At 38.0% G+C, this 12,723-nt stretch overlaps 1 protein-coding gene across 2 annotated transcripts in view; it reads left to right on the forward strand.

Annotated features, from left to right (window-relative positions):
* The window catches only part of Atg16 (Autophagy-related 16), a 537,024-nt gene that overhangs the window by 84,474 nt on the left and 439,827 nt on the right, over window positions 1-12,723 (forward strand). The window lies entirely within an intron of this gene.

Here is a 12,723-nt window from a genome sequence, read left to right on the forward strand (position 1 = left end):
GCTTGAATACAACTTGAGTACAGCTTGAGTACAGCTTGAGTACAGCTTGAGTACAGCTTGAGTACAGCTTGAGTACAGCTTCAGTATAGCTTGACTGTAGCTTGACTGTAGCTTGACTATAGCTTGACTGTAGCTTGACTGTAGCTTGACTATAGCTTGACTAGAACTTGACTGTAGCTTGACTAGAACTTGACTAGAACTTGAGTAGAGCTTGACCAGAACGTGGCTAGAACTTGGCTAGAACTTGACTAGAACTTGACTATAGCATAACTATAGCTTGAACATAGTTGGACTACAACTTAAAGTTAGCTTAAGCCTAAATTAAGGATAACTTAAGTATAACTTAACTATATTTTCAGAAGATTGAGTATCATGTTAGAAAAACGAAAATAATCCCAAAAAATTTAATTAAATGCAATTCTTCTCTACATTCCACGTGTACATCGTATTGTATTTACATTCTCATATTAGCATTCAATGGTTATATAATTTACCCTAGCTACTCATTACCCCTTCTCACTTCTTCTCATTCATAGCTTGAACCTAGCAATTCCTTCATCCCCAAAGTTCTTCAGAAAAGGTTCCCCTACAAATCCTCACATTCTCCAGTATTAAAAACCGTCCGTCAATCTTCGTTCCCAAATAAATAAACGAATGAAAAATTGTCAATTAATTCAGATCACCCCCTGGCCAGGGATTCGTATTCGATCCACGTAAAGACAGGGGTAACCTTTTGTGCTATAGTCTCATGCGCGCTGTGCATACAGGAGCTGAGGATGATAAAGCGTCGGCGGAGGGGCGGGGGAATTTAAGCGAGAAACCGAATCGATTCGCGTCCATCAACAACTTTCGGTCTGTCGATTTGGGAATGAAGCTGCTCGTTCTTCACCCACCATCGTTTTCGTCCAGGAATTGTCACTGTGACCTCTTTCGCTGGGATCAAGTCGTTATATCCATACCGCGTTGCGATCGAGATAAATCGTTTCGCGCGACTTTCCGGATCGTATGCCATTCCTAACGGCGGATCGTAAAGTGACCCTTGAAATCGTCCTCTAATTTTGTACGGAGTAGTGACTCTAGGGAACTTTGTACGAGTCTCGGGAAGATACTTGGTGGGTACATTTGAATGGTTTGGGTTATATCCGCTGTTGGCTGAATTTATTTGAATGTTTATCTTTTTGTTTGTACAGTCCTAGAATTTTTCGAAGGGACACCCCAGATAGCACACGACGTCTTGAAGACGTCTGTTTTATGTTCATTTTATGCCTGAACATCTTACGACATAATTTAGACGTCTTCAAAACATCCAAGAGCGTACATCTTGAAGACTTGCAAAGTTTACGTCTATAAAACGTCTTAAAGACACACTACATGGACGTCTTAAAGACTTACGCTTTTGGACGTCTTAAAGACTTACGCTTTTGGACGTCTTAAAAACGTCTAATTTTTGTCTGAAGATCTTATGTACGTAATTTGGATGTCCTTAAAACATCTTATAAATGTTTCTTAAGACGTCCTAAAGACATACTGATTTATAACACCGGACGTCTCAGAGACGTCTTTTGGACATTTTCAGAACTTTACTGGATGTTTTTAAGACGTTTTTAAGATGTCTCTGTGCTATTTGGGGCGTAACTCTGAAATATTTTTTCAGACTTTCTTTTATTTAATCGTGGTTTTTAGTTCTCTTAGAAGTTACCTTTATCACAGAGAGCCCAGGATTCCTTTACTCGTTTGTTGAATTTATTATATATCCCTTATATAGTTGACACATTTAAAATCAAGATGTTTGTAAAATAAGGTCTTGTAACGAGGAATTTTTCAAAATGACGTCAATAAGTTTCTATTTTATTATTGTATATAATTATTGAATGATTGTTTAACATTTAGAAAGCTTGTTTCGAGTGAGAATGGAGCATAGCCTCAAGTACAGATCTGTTTATTGCGAGTAACCCTCGAGCATGGCAAGACGTCGATAAAAATAAAATAAAAAGTAGAATATGTTTGTTTTTACATTTGTTACAATGCGTAGAAGTATTTTAATGAATGAAAAAAGATACTATCCTACTAACATTTGCAATTTTATTAAACTTTTAAAGGGTTAAGCCCTAACCAAGGCTTCCCTCTATCTTTGTTCAACTATACAGTCAGTACACGTTATATGTTCATTACTCGCAATCGGTGAAGAACATATATTGTGTACACGACTTCATTACTGTCTTTTACACTCGAGCCAATTATTTGCGTGAGTAGAGTCACTTTTCCAGAAGTGAGGATACCGATGACCATGTAACGAGACTTTAATGTACAACGTTTACTTGTTACAGTCGTATGACTCGTTACAAGTACCGACTATAAAATACTCAGTATATAATAACAGCAAACGCTTTCCTAAATCTAATTGCAAGTCACGTGTCAATTCTTCGCAAGTTTTTATCAGTGGAGACAACAGAAATAAATAAAATAACGCAGTAAATTCTCGTTATATGTTCGACATATTTTATTCATTACATGTCCCACCACTTTAGGAGAAGAGGTTCCCCTTGAGACATAACTCTGACCAACACAAACGATCGATTCGAGTTCAAGAGTGGCTAGAATTGCTTCTTCTGTACACGATATACATATGTTCCTCTTTCCAAGCAATAAACCTATAACGAGATCTCACTTCTGAAATTAACAGTAGAAGTGATATCCACAAACAGCCGCGAGCTTATAACGAGAAAATCCTGCGTCAACTACCAGAGCTCAAAGAAATAAGAGTCTGACCGCTAATCTCCCTTCGCTAAATATCACTTGGAAGGACTCTTTCGTTATCCCAAAGGAGCAAAGGACTCCCGCTACAAATGGAACGTCGACATAACCGGCGTGACTAATTAAATGCAGCAGCCAAGAATCCGTGTAATTTCGTCACTAATGGAAAGAAGATTTAATTACACGCAAGAAGTGAATGTAAAATGAATCGGTCGGTATCCAGCGGCGGCGCGATTTAATTGAAACGAATATCGAGCTGCTCCGAGGCCATTCTGCAAGGAGGAGACGGGACGAGGCGGTGGAGGTCCTGGTGTGTTTGTACATCCGCGCGAGAAACCGACGGTGAAATCGATCGAGGAAGCTTTCTGGGAGCTTTGCCTTTCCTCCGACTCGGTTAAGTGTCCAACGTATCGCTCTCTCCCCGTCTCGAGTCCCGCGTAAGGCTCGCCGTCCGAGCTTTAATTGAATCGGTTGAAATTAATTTCAGCTGTCGTGGCCCCGGAAGGTCGGCCAGGCCAGGGAGAAGGCGCGCAAATTGCTACCAGGATGAATATCGCCCCCTTAAACTTTAACACTCCATCGAATGCGACTGCACCGCTTCCACGCTCTGGATGTCTATTCGCTGTGCCAGGGATGCGCGCGCGTGTGTACAGGGTGTTCACGCCTGGTGTCCTCCGTCACGAGTCACTCGAGCGAAGATACACGCTCGATACACGAGACGGTGATTATACATCGATTTATAATTACGGTGACGTTTAGTTGGTTAATTCCCTTTTAATTGGAGTAGTGTAGAGTCTGAGGAGGCGAGTGTCGTATATTTCTAATGAGGCTTTGTTGCTTTGTGGAGCTCGTCTAATAGAACATGCAAATACCACTTTTGAGAGGGGATGAGCGGTGGTTAATTGTTTATGGGTATTGATAATTGAAATTGCTTGGTACTTGCTTTTTTGAAGGATTGGAAAACTTATAATTATTTAACAATTATTTAAGAGGGCATTGTTGTCTGGATTGTTATTTTTGCAACCTTCTTTGTGATTCTTTTTTTTTTTTATAATGGTAGGTTGCCTATTTTGTATTATATATTTACTTATTTTATAAGTATATCTACTTATCTACTAAATTATCTACTTATCTACTTATATCTACTAAAGTATATACTGTATTTTTTTATCCAAAAATATTAGAAATTGTAGGTGGTATAATTTTTTTGTGTAATAGCTTTTTTAAAAAAAATACTCGCTTTGATGATTCCAGCCGATTCGCTAACCTGAAACAGAGGGGGAAAAAGTATCTTCATTAGGAAGGGGGTAGTTACAAGAGGAACTAGGGAACAGTTGAAATCTCGATAAATAAAAAAATGACGGCACTTTAAATTTAGAATGATTATTTTCTAGTTCCGTTTTTGTTTATAAATTATTTAAAAAAATGGTAAAACACAATGTTTTGAAATATCTAGTTCCGACGATAAAGCCAAGTCTCTTAATGATTCTCTACAAATTTGAAGTCAATCGATTAACTAGATCTTAAGATACCATGGAAGCCAGTGGAGCAGCTTTTTAAAAGAGTCATTAAATAAAAAATTATAACACCCACAATTTTTAATATTTTTGAATGAAAAAAATAAGGTACATACCTATAAGATGAATGAATATATCTGTAAAATCTCAGTACAAAACAACCTAGCCAACATTATAAAAAAAATCATAAAGAACGTCCCTAAAATGACAATCTAAACAGCAATACCCCCTTAAGTATTTAATTACTATATGCAAGGGATTGGACTCTAAAAATGATTAGGAATAAGAAAATTCTGAACATGTAAAGAATCGAAAATTTTGAATACTTGAATATTTGACTACTTGAACATTTAAATATTTGAGAATTTAAGCACTGGGAAACTTGATAACGCCGAAGCACTTGAAGATTTAATGATTTTAACATTTAGGGATTTGAGTACTTGAAAATACTTGACATAACATTAATTTATGTAGTTTCAGTAAACAGAAGTTTAACAGAACAGCCACTGTGTACAGAATATTCAAATTAAAATTTGCTAACATTCGAATATTTATATTATATACATATATTAATACTATCTAATTAATGCTGATTAACGAACTTACTAATGAACTATACGATCTTCATCGATTTGGTTCACATTGTAAAATTAAAAGTGTATAAAAAGTTTGAGACCAATGTAGAAGGTATCGAAAGGTCGAAGTGGGTTGAAAGTGTGGAAAAATTCATTCTAACATGTTGCAAATTGCAAATGCATTTTCTGTAAATGGCCAAAGTTTGTCTTCACTGTCGTACATAAACTACGTTGAAAATTCTAAAAAGAAATAAACATTAGCTTGACCCTCAGTTACTTTAATATTCAACGACCACTTTGAATGTAATTCAGCGAAGTTCCACGTATAAACGTTAACTAAATCCAGAGTAGAATTTCTGATCCTAATTCGGAAGTTCAAAGTTAGATTCAGAGTTCTCTAAATGCTGAGCGTATGTAGTTTGGAAGTTCTAGGAGATTTCTGATACCAAAAATTTGCCTAGTGCGAAATGAAAGATTCTATAATTTCTTTATTATTGTTAAAGATTTATAAAACGACAAATATTTATTAAATATGATAAAAGTGATTTCTAAAATATGTTTTTCGAAGAAATGTAGGAAGTTCCAAAAATACTGTAATTCTTATCAAAGTACAAAAGAATAGCATTGTAAATCGTGTTTAAAATAATAGAAATTACGATGCAATTTTTCAAAAATAGTATATGAAAAGCAATTCAAAAAAAGCTAGTTAAAATAAAGATGAAAAAAGGATTAATGTGAAGACACAGAATATTTATTGAAAAACTGTTCATTGGAAATGTAGCTCTGTGCATTGCTTTGAAGCTTGGCTGACTAGTCTCTGACCACTTCTACTTGAGCTCTGAAGCGTACTTTGTTTCACTGAAGTTACACGATTCGATCAGACTTTTCCACAATTGTATATGTACATCTTATTGTATTAGATAATATTCAATATTTCAAACATTTTTATAAATAATTTACACAATGTTTTATAAATAATAATATCACTATAGAAATTTGTTTTATTATCAATCAGAAAGGAACTTACAAGTTACTATATTGGTAATCACTGAAATTTAAGAAAGTGTTTTCAATGATTGCATTATTATTATTGCAGTGAATAGGCTAAAAAAATTAATTTCTATTTTTTACTATTTTCTCTTTAACCGAAAAATAATTGCCCAATAATTGCCTAATAATTACTTGTTAAATTGAACATTAAATCCTGCTTGAACGAATAAACAATTTATCCGAATCTCGAGTTTGCGACAATGCAAAAATATAGTCAACTTATTCATTGAATAAATGATACATGGATTCATTGATGCTGACATTGCACGAAGAGCTAAGGATTTGATTAAACATGATTTCGCAAATAGCAGAAAAGGTGCAAAAATATAGCTCTGCGAGTGGCTCGAACGAAAGCAGTGCTCCGCTTTGTTTCGAAGTTAATTGCGTGATGTCGAGGGCGCCTTTAATTAAAATTTTACCCCAAACATCTTTGATAAAGAGATTACGCATGTAAACCACCCCTGTGCATTGCAAGAGTAGAAAAAAGTAAATTTCAGAAAGTAATTAATGTATCCCGGTCTTTCCTCTTAGTTCATTACGCATGCGGCGCATTTCCTCTCCCCGTATGGAGTTAGCATCATTTTACTGCTATCTCGGGAGTGGCGGTCACTGTGCAGTCATTTCGCACCGAAACGATCGCTCCTTTGCCTAATTGTTCTCCCTTCTAGCCTTTAACCTGCGCATGCATTGATACCAGTAAAAAGGCTAATTGTGAGTAATTTAATAGGTGTTATCATTTTACAGTGTTAAATGTTGTAAAAGAAGCATGAGGTGTCTCACAAAAAAGTTTATGTCAATGTAAGTAGAGTTAGTGAAATGCATAGGAGATATTGAATTTTATAATTTAATATTTGCTGACAGTAGGTATTAAATATTGGAAGTGTTATAAACTATGATAGTTTGTTCATATTTCCATTCTCGTAAACACAATGTGAGAACTGGAACCTAATTGGAAGTTTATTTTTTCAAATATAATGAAATTTGTGTCACTTCGACATTTTATATATTTTTGCATATGAGCACTGTACTTTGGTGAATATTGAAATTTACTGTGAATGTATAGAAGTTTACACTATTCCACAGTCTAGGTATAAATTATGCTATTGTGCCACACTTTTCTTTCTAATATTTTTCTATTTACTACTATTTTGTGTGTCCCCGAATAAGTGATAATTTGGCCCCGGTTAAGTGATACAGTATTACTCCTGCTATTATTTCTGATTGATTACCAAATTTGAAGCTATCAGACTACAATAAAATTGTCGAAGGACTCTACTTACACATTTGACAACAAAATTATAATAAAAATTTGTTATTCATTTTATTTTAAGCATTCGTATTTGTTTATTTAAAGTGCGTGGCGTTCCTTTTCTGCAAAAGTGCTTCAATAAATTTTTATCAATTTTAAAAATTCGCAAGGACCACACTATATTCTCTAACAAACTAATAAAACAATACATAATAAAAAAATCACGTTATCTAAAATTTCCCTTGCTCGTCTCAAGTTCTCCCAAACAGTTTTCATTTCCAAGTTTCCTCGTACAGTGTCGTTCGTACGCAGAGTCTGCTTTCCAAATAATTAAAAAATTGAAGAGAGAGAACAGCGACGACAGCAGAATTTTTATTTCCCTTAGTAATATTAAATTGAAAACAGAACGATTATTTTCTTTTCCTTTCGAACACTCGCAGTCACATGCAATTCCTGCATTCATTTGTTTCTTCGAAACACACTCGGCCCCCAAATTATAAATTCTGTCATTACTTTCCGAATGGTATTCAACGGTTCGCTGATTTGATGCGTTTCCCAATTTTAATTGCATGCAGCAAATGAATCTGGGGACGACAAGAGCGAATTGTAAACACGGCCAGTGTGAACTTCAATCGAAATCGCCGATAATTTCGCGAAACTCGTACAATTTTTCGGTTGATTTGAACCACCGAAAGATACGGAAAAACTTGTCGCGTTTCGCTGCAAGTTTTTTCGCCCTATATTGACCGATAAATACACGTTTCAGCTGTTTGGAATTGAACGAGCGAGCAATTAATTATTTGCAAGCAAAAGTGGAAGCAACGTTTATTGATGGATTCTGTGATCCATTGTAATTCTCGAATTAATTCTCTATGGGCGACAGTTTTATTTATTTAATTTTAAACGATGTTATTCCTTAATTTTGAAAGGGTTTGAGACCTTGTAGTTTAGTACATTTTGGTTGAAGTTAATGTATCTGAATGTTATATTTTATGGTTTAAATATGTTCTAATTTTTATGCTATTTCAGTAAAATAAATGAAAAGGTACAGTTATTTTTATCGAGAAAAATTGTATAGTATTTTATAGCTATAAACTCATTATTTTCAGCCTCTGAATAATGTTCACTTGTTATGAACTTATAACGAGATTTCCCATTCTCAGAGTAGTTACTTTCTATACGCTCATTGCTAGCTCCATTATTCTCTATTTTATTCGGACAAAATCATGGGTGCAGAATAATTCTCAAAAATTAAGTTCTTGCATTCTATAAGCTTATTATTGGTAACGAGTCACAAGTGTATTATAGCGAGTAACTATTGCAATTTTTAATTTCTTACTGTTTTAAGAAGTATGTGTAAAAAGAATTTTAAAATGTACATTATGTTTTATTTTTGACTTGTTGTCAAATCATTTTTTATAATAGTATCCAATATAACATTTTTGCAGGGACATGAAGCTCTCCTATTGAGTAATATTTTCTTGTTTAATTCGATTTAAAAAACGCTCTCATTTCATGATAGTTAAAAAGTTAGTCGTATTCATAAAAACAACTAAAAATACTATTGCAAATATAATAGCCATGAATATTAGTTTTTCAGTTCCCACAGAAAATTACTATGAATATTCAACATCTTGAAAATATTACAGATCATTTGAATAATTATTAAGTTGTTCTTTATTCACTTATGCAGTTTAATATTATCAATAACTTATGTCCTATCTCGACCATTTCTACAGATTGAGCTTCTATAATTCAGAAAAACAATGCAATATGTCCTTAAGTTGAAACTGCAGTATATAACTTACCCTCTCTTTATGAATCACCCTGTATAGATTAATTTACTTCAGAAAAAATCCTCTTGTCTCTATTTTCCCTCCAATAATGTTCTACTTTAACTTAAAACCCAATACCAACAAACTAGCTTCCTCCAAACTCCTTCAAATAGTTTCACACCCGTATGTACCATAGATCTACCCCTTAACTGTTCCAAACCAGCCCCCAGAAATCAAATCTCCCGCCAGTTACAATAACCTAGGGACACCAGCAAGCCCTTTAATTTTGAAAATGAAAATTTGATCCCGCCCAGAGTGCTCCAGTGCACCTCTGATAAATCACACCACCTCCAACAGCCCCACAATGGGACAGTCCCTTGAACACAAACAGACGTGGACGTTCGCACATCGGCGCGTGTTTCCTTGGGAAAAAATGGCAGGAATATAAATTCCATGCGCGGCAGTTTGTGAATTCCGGCATTGCAATGCGCATGCTATCCGCACCCATATTGATTTGCTTTCTCTCCGCGAATACGGGCAGAAGTTTAAAGAGTATTCTAACCTAGGCCCCGGCGCGCGCGCGCGCTCACACACGTAAGTGTGTCTATCCCGGCCCTCTTTCGCCCTCCTTCTGCCTCCGCGTTTTTATGCGGCCGAGACTTGCGCGGACGTGCGTCGAGCAATTTACGCCTACTCGGAGCACTGCAGCTAATTCGGTCTACTTCCACTGCCTCTTTTTATTTCGCGCCCTATTGAAGGCCGCCGAGCGCTACCTGAAAATTAGAGGAGCGTTATATCGCGTGTTTCTGGGGCTCCGAATACCCCGCCATTCGCCAGGGATCCTCGAGGCAGGGTTTTGAATGAGGAACCTCTCGCGCCGCCTGAGATTCGACTCTCAATTGATGCCGAGACGCCTTGGTAGATAGTCCCAAGGAAAATGGGTTGTTCGCGTGCAGTGACTAGCTGGCGCGAGCGATTTAAATTCCTCGCGCTTCTCGGGATTATTTACACGACGCTGAACATACGGTAGATCGCCTGGAAGAGAGGTAGACTTTCGTGGGAAATCATTTCCCATGATCAGGCTTCACTGAGGAGCGCCACTGACGTGGATTCTTCTTAGGGAGCGTAGACTGGTAATCGGGTTGTATCGCATTTAAATTCAGAGAATTTCTTGCCGAGTGTTTGCACAATGGGGAATCAAGAAGATGAATAAAAGATTTGGATGTGATGGAAGAAATTATCGTTTTGGTGTAGGAGTCCAGAATTAGGGTACCCTGGTGGGCACTTTTAGGTAAAGTGGATGTAAGTTGGATTAGAACTGAAGTACTAATTGTAAGATATAATAACGAGTTTAGTTATCCTCTGAAAGCAAGTTAGGATCAATATTTTAAGAGCTTCTTCATGAACTTAAATCAGTCTTGACAGGAAGCTCGCAAACACTTCAACAACTAGGGTTCAACACATTTCTCAGTCCCCATCCCAGAACAACTACGGGTTGCTGGGTTCCACAGTACTGTTTTTACTCTTCTATAATTTTTAAAGCATACACAGAGGATAATTGACACTTAGAAACTTGGAAACAACAAGCTTTGAGACACAGGTCCAGCTGGACATGTCCTGCTAAGTATTGTCGAGGAATCCTGGAACTGTTCGACCACAAATAGTACTCTATTAGATTCCTTATATCTTGGAAATTCACAAGTCAATCTCAGAATCTTCTGACGCTTCTTCGTTAGTATTCACTTTGCCCTTTCCCAGCTGCGGGGAAACCTCTGCTAAGGGTTCACGTTGATAGTTCAATAAAGATCTATTTTCATTCCATCTCGCCGCAGGATTAAAACCAGATTTTTCTCTAGTAATGTTATCCTTTAATTTGCGAGAAACGTAAAATGTCATCAGGTTGGATTACTTAAGTTCATTCTGGGACATTCGACCTCACCGATACTTTTAAAACAGTTTCATAACCCGGCCTAAAACAACTGCTATTACAGTGTCCTACGTTTGGAAGCTTATTGCTCAGTTCGCCATGTCCTCATTAGAGTAAACTAATTTTGCGGTATACCTTTGACAGTATTAACTTCAACGTGACCCTATGAGCTTGCCAGTGAAGTCTAAAACCTAACCCAGACCCTGCAGCAGCAGGACACTTCACCCTTTCCCATGTTGCGAGGAACCCCATGATTCCCTCATAATAAAAATAGTCCCTCAGTGCACGGGTCATCCCAAACGTCAGAAAATCGTTCATGCTCAACAATTTCCCAGGATCCTCGCATTCATCATGCATCGACCGTCTCGCTTATTTATCAATCCCTCACTGGTCCCCTGGCGACAGTTTCGCAACTGGCTACAAAATGATCGTCCACGATCAAGGGAAGGGTAAGAATAAAAATACCCCGGGAGATAGGGGCTAGAGGAAGCGTCGGGTTGTCGGGGCAGGTAGGGTACCAAAGTTTCAAAATGTTTTCCATATCGGTCGACGGTTTTATAAGGAAACTTTTCGCCCCGAAGCCCTGCGGGGAAAGTTTATCATTTGGGACAAAGGTTCGCTTCGAGTGGCGACTGTTTCGGCTCGGCGAGGGTGGAAAGGGCCTGGAAAGGGAGCATTCGCTAGGCACCTGAAAGTAAGGAAGAGAGAAAAGGCTCGGTCTGAGTGGGGGTGGAGGGAAAGAGCCCCATATGTTCCTCTGCGGGCTGAAAACCTTGCAGTAAGATGGGAAACCGTCCTCCCCTTGTCTCTTTAAGGTTAGACGTCGTCGCAGTCTTTCGAAAGAGTCTTTTAGAGTGGACCGGCTGGGGCAGAGGAGAGGCGGGTCGTTACCAAAGGACCGCCATTCTTGCCGGCTGTATTTAAAGGAAAATTGTCCGTACGAACGTACTCCGCCCCAACCTTCTCAACCGTGGAGTTCCTGAGCGAGCGAAATGCGGTGACTCGTGGAATCTTCCGGCAGAGAGTTGCCCGCAGAAGCGTTCCCTACGTGGGTGTACGGTAATACAAGTCACACACAGCTTGTACGTAGTTACACGGACTCGCGGCCGCGCCTCGAATCGGCTTCGAGGCGAAGCTTTCTTTCTTCAACTGTATTCCTCCTTCCACCTAGTTCTTCTGTAACTCCGCCGCGCGGCGACCTTTCAACCGACCTGGGCAGACTGAAGCGACCCGGTATCGCGATCGTACGAGTCCATCGTGCGAAAATAATCTCCGTTCGAGTTCCTGCCGCGACGCCATTGTAATTCGGATGGCCCCCGAGCTTAGGCGCGCCTTTTCTATGTACCACTTTATCGGGGGGAGCTTTTTTCAGATGGCTGAGTGGCGACTTCCTCGTGTCCTCGGGGCGAGTCGGGAGGACCAATAGTCGTTCGGAGTCTTCGTTCCCTTTTCGATTGATTCTGAGCACTGGGTTGTGAGCTTCTAACTGTTAGAGTGATACGGTGGAGGTTAGGTTTGAGGATAATTGGTAGGTTCGTGAGCTTTCTTGCCAGCTCTTAACCGAGTTCGTATAGTTTGGATTTTCACTTGATTAATAAGAGGTTTTTGAACGTGGTTTGCGTGAAATTCAAATCTGAGGTGTTTCCTGTTTTTTATGGCGAATGAGACAGTTTTATACTATCTAAAGTAAATGTCTCTATATCTGGACGCTTAAGATGTCAAATGTCCCTATAACTACTTAACCTAAAATGCATGTTCTGACACTTGAAGTTCCAGTAGCTGAATGTATTATTTTATAATACCTACTGAAGTAAATGTCCAAATATTTTATTTTCGCATTATTGATGTTATTCCAACATTTCAACACCTTAACATC

The sequence above is a fragment of the Calliopsis andreniformis genome, chromosome 7, assembly GCF_051401765.1.
Source record: "Calliopsis andreniformis isolate RMS-2024a chromosome 7, iyCalAndr_principal, whole genome shotgun sequence".
Classification (NCBI taxonomy): domain Eukaryota; kingdom Metazoa; phylum Arthropoda; class Insecta; order Hymenoptera; family Andrenidae; genus Calliopsis; species Calliopsis andreniformis.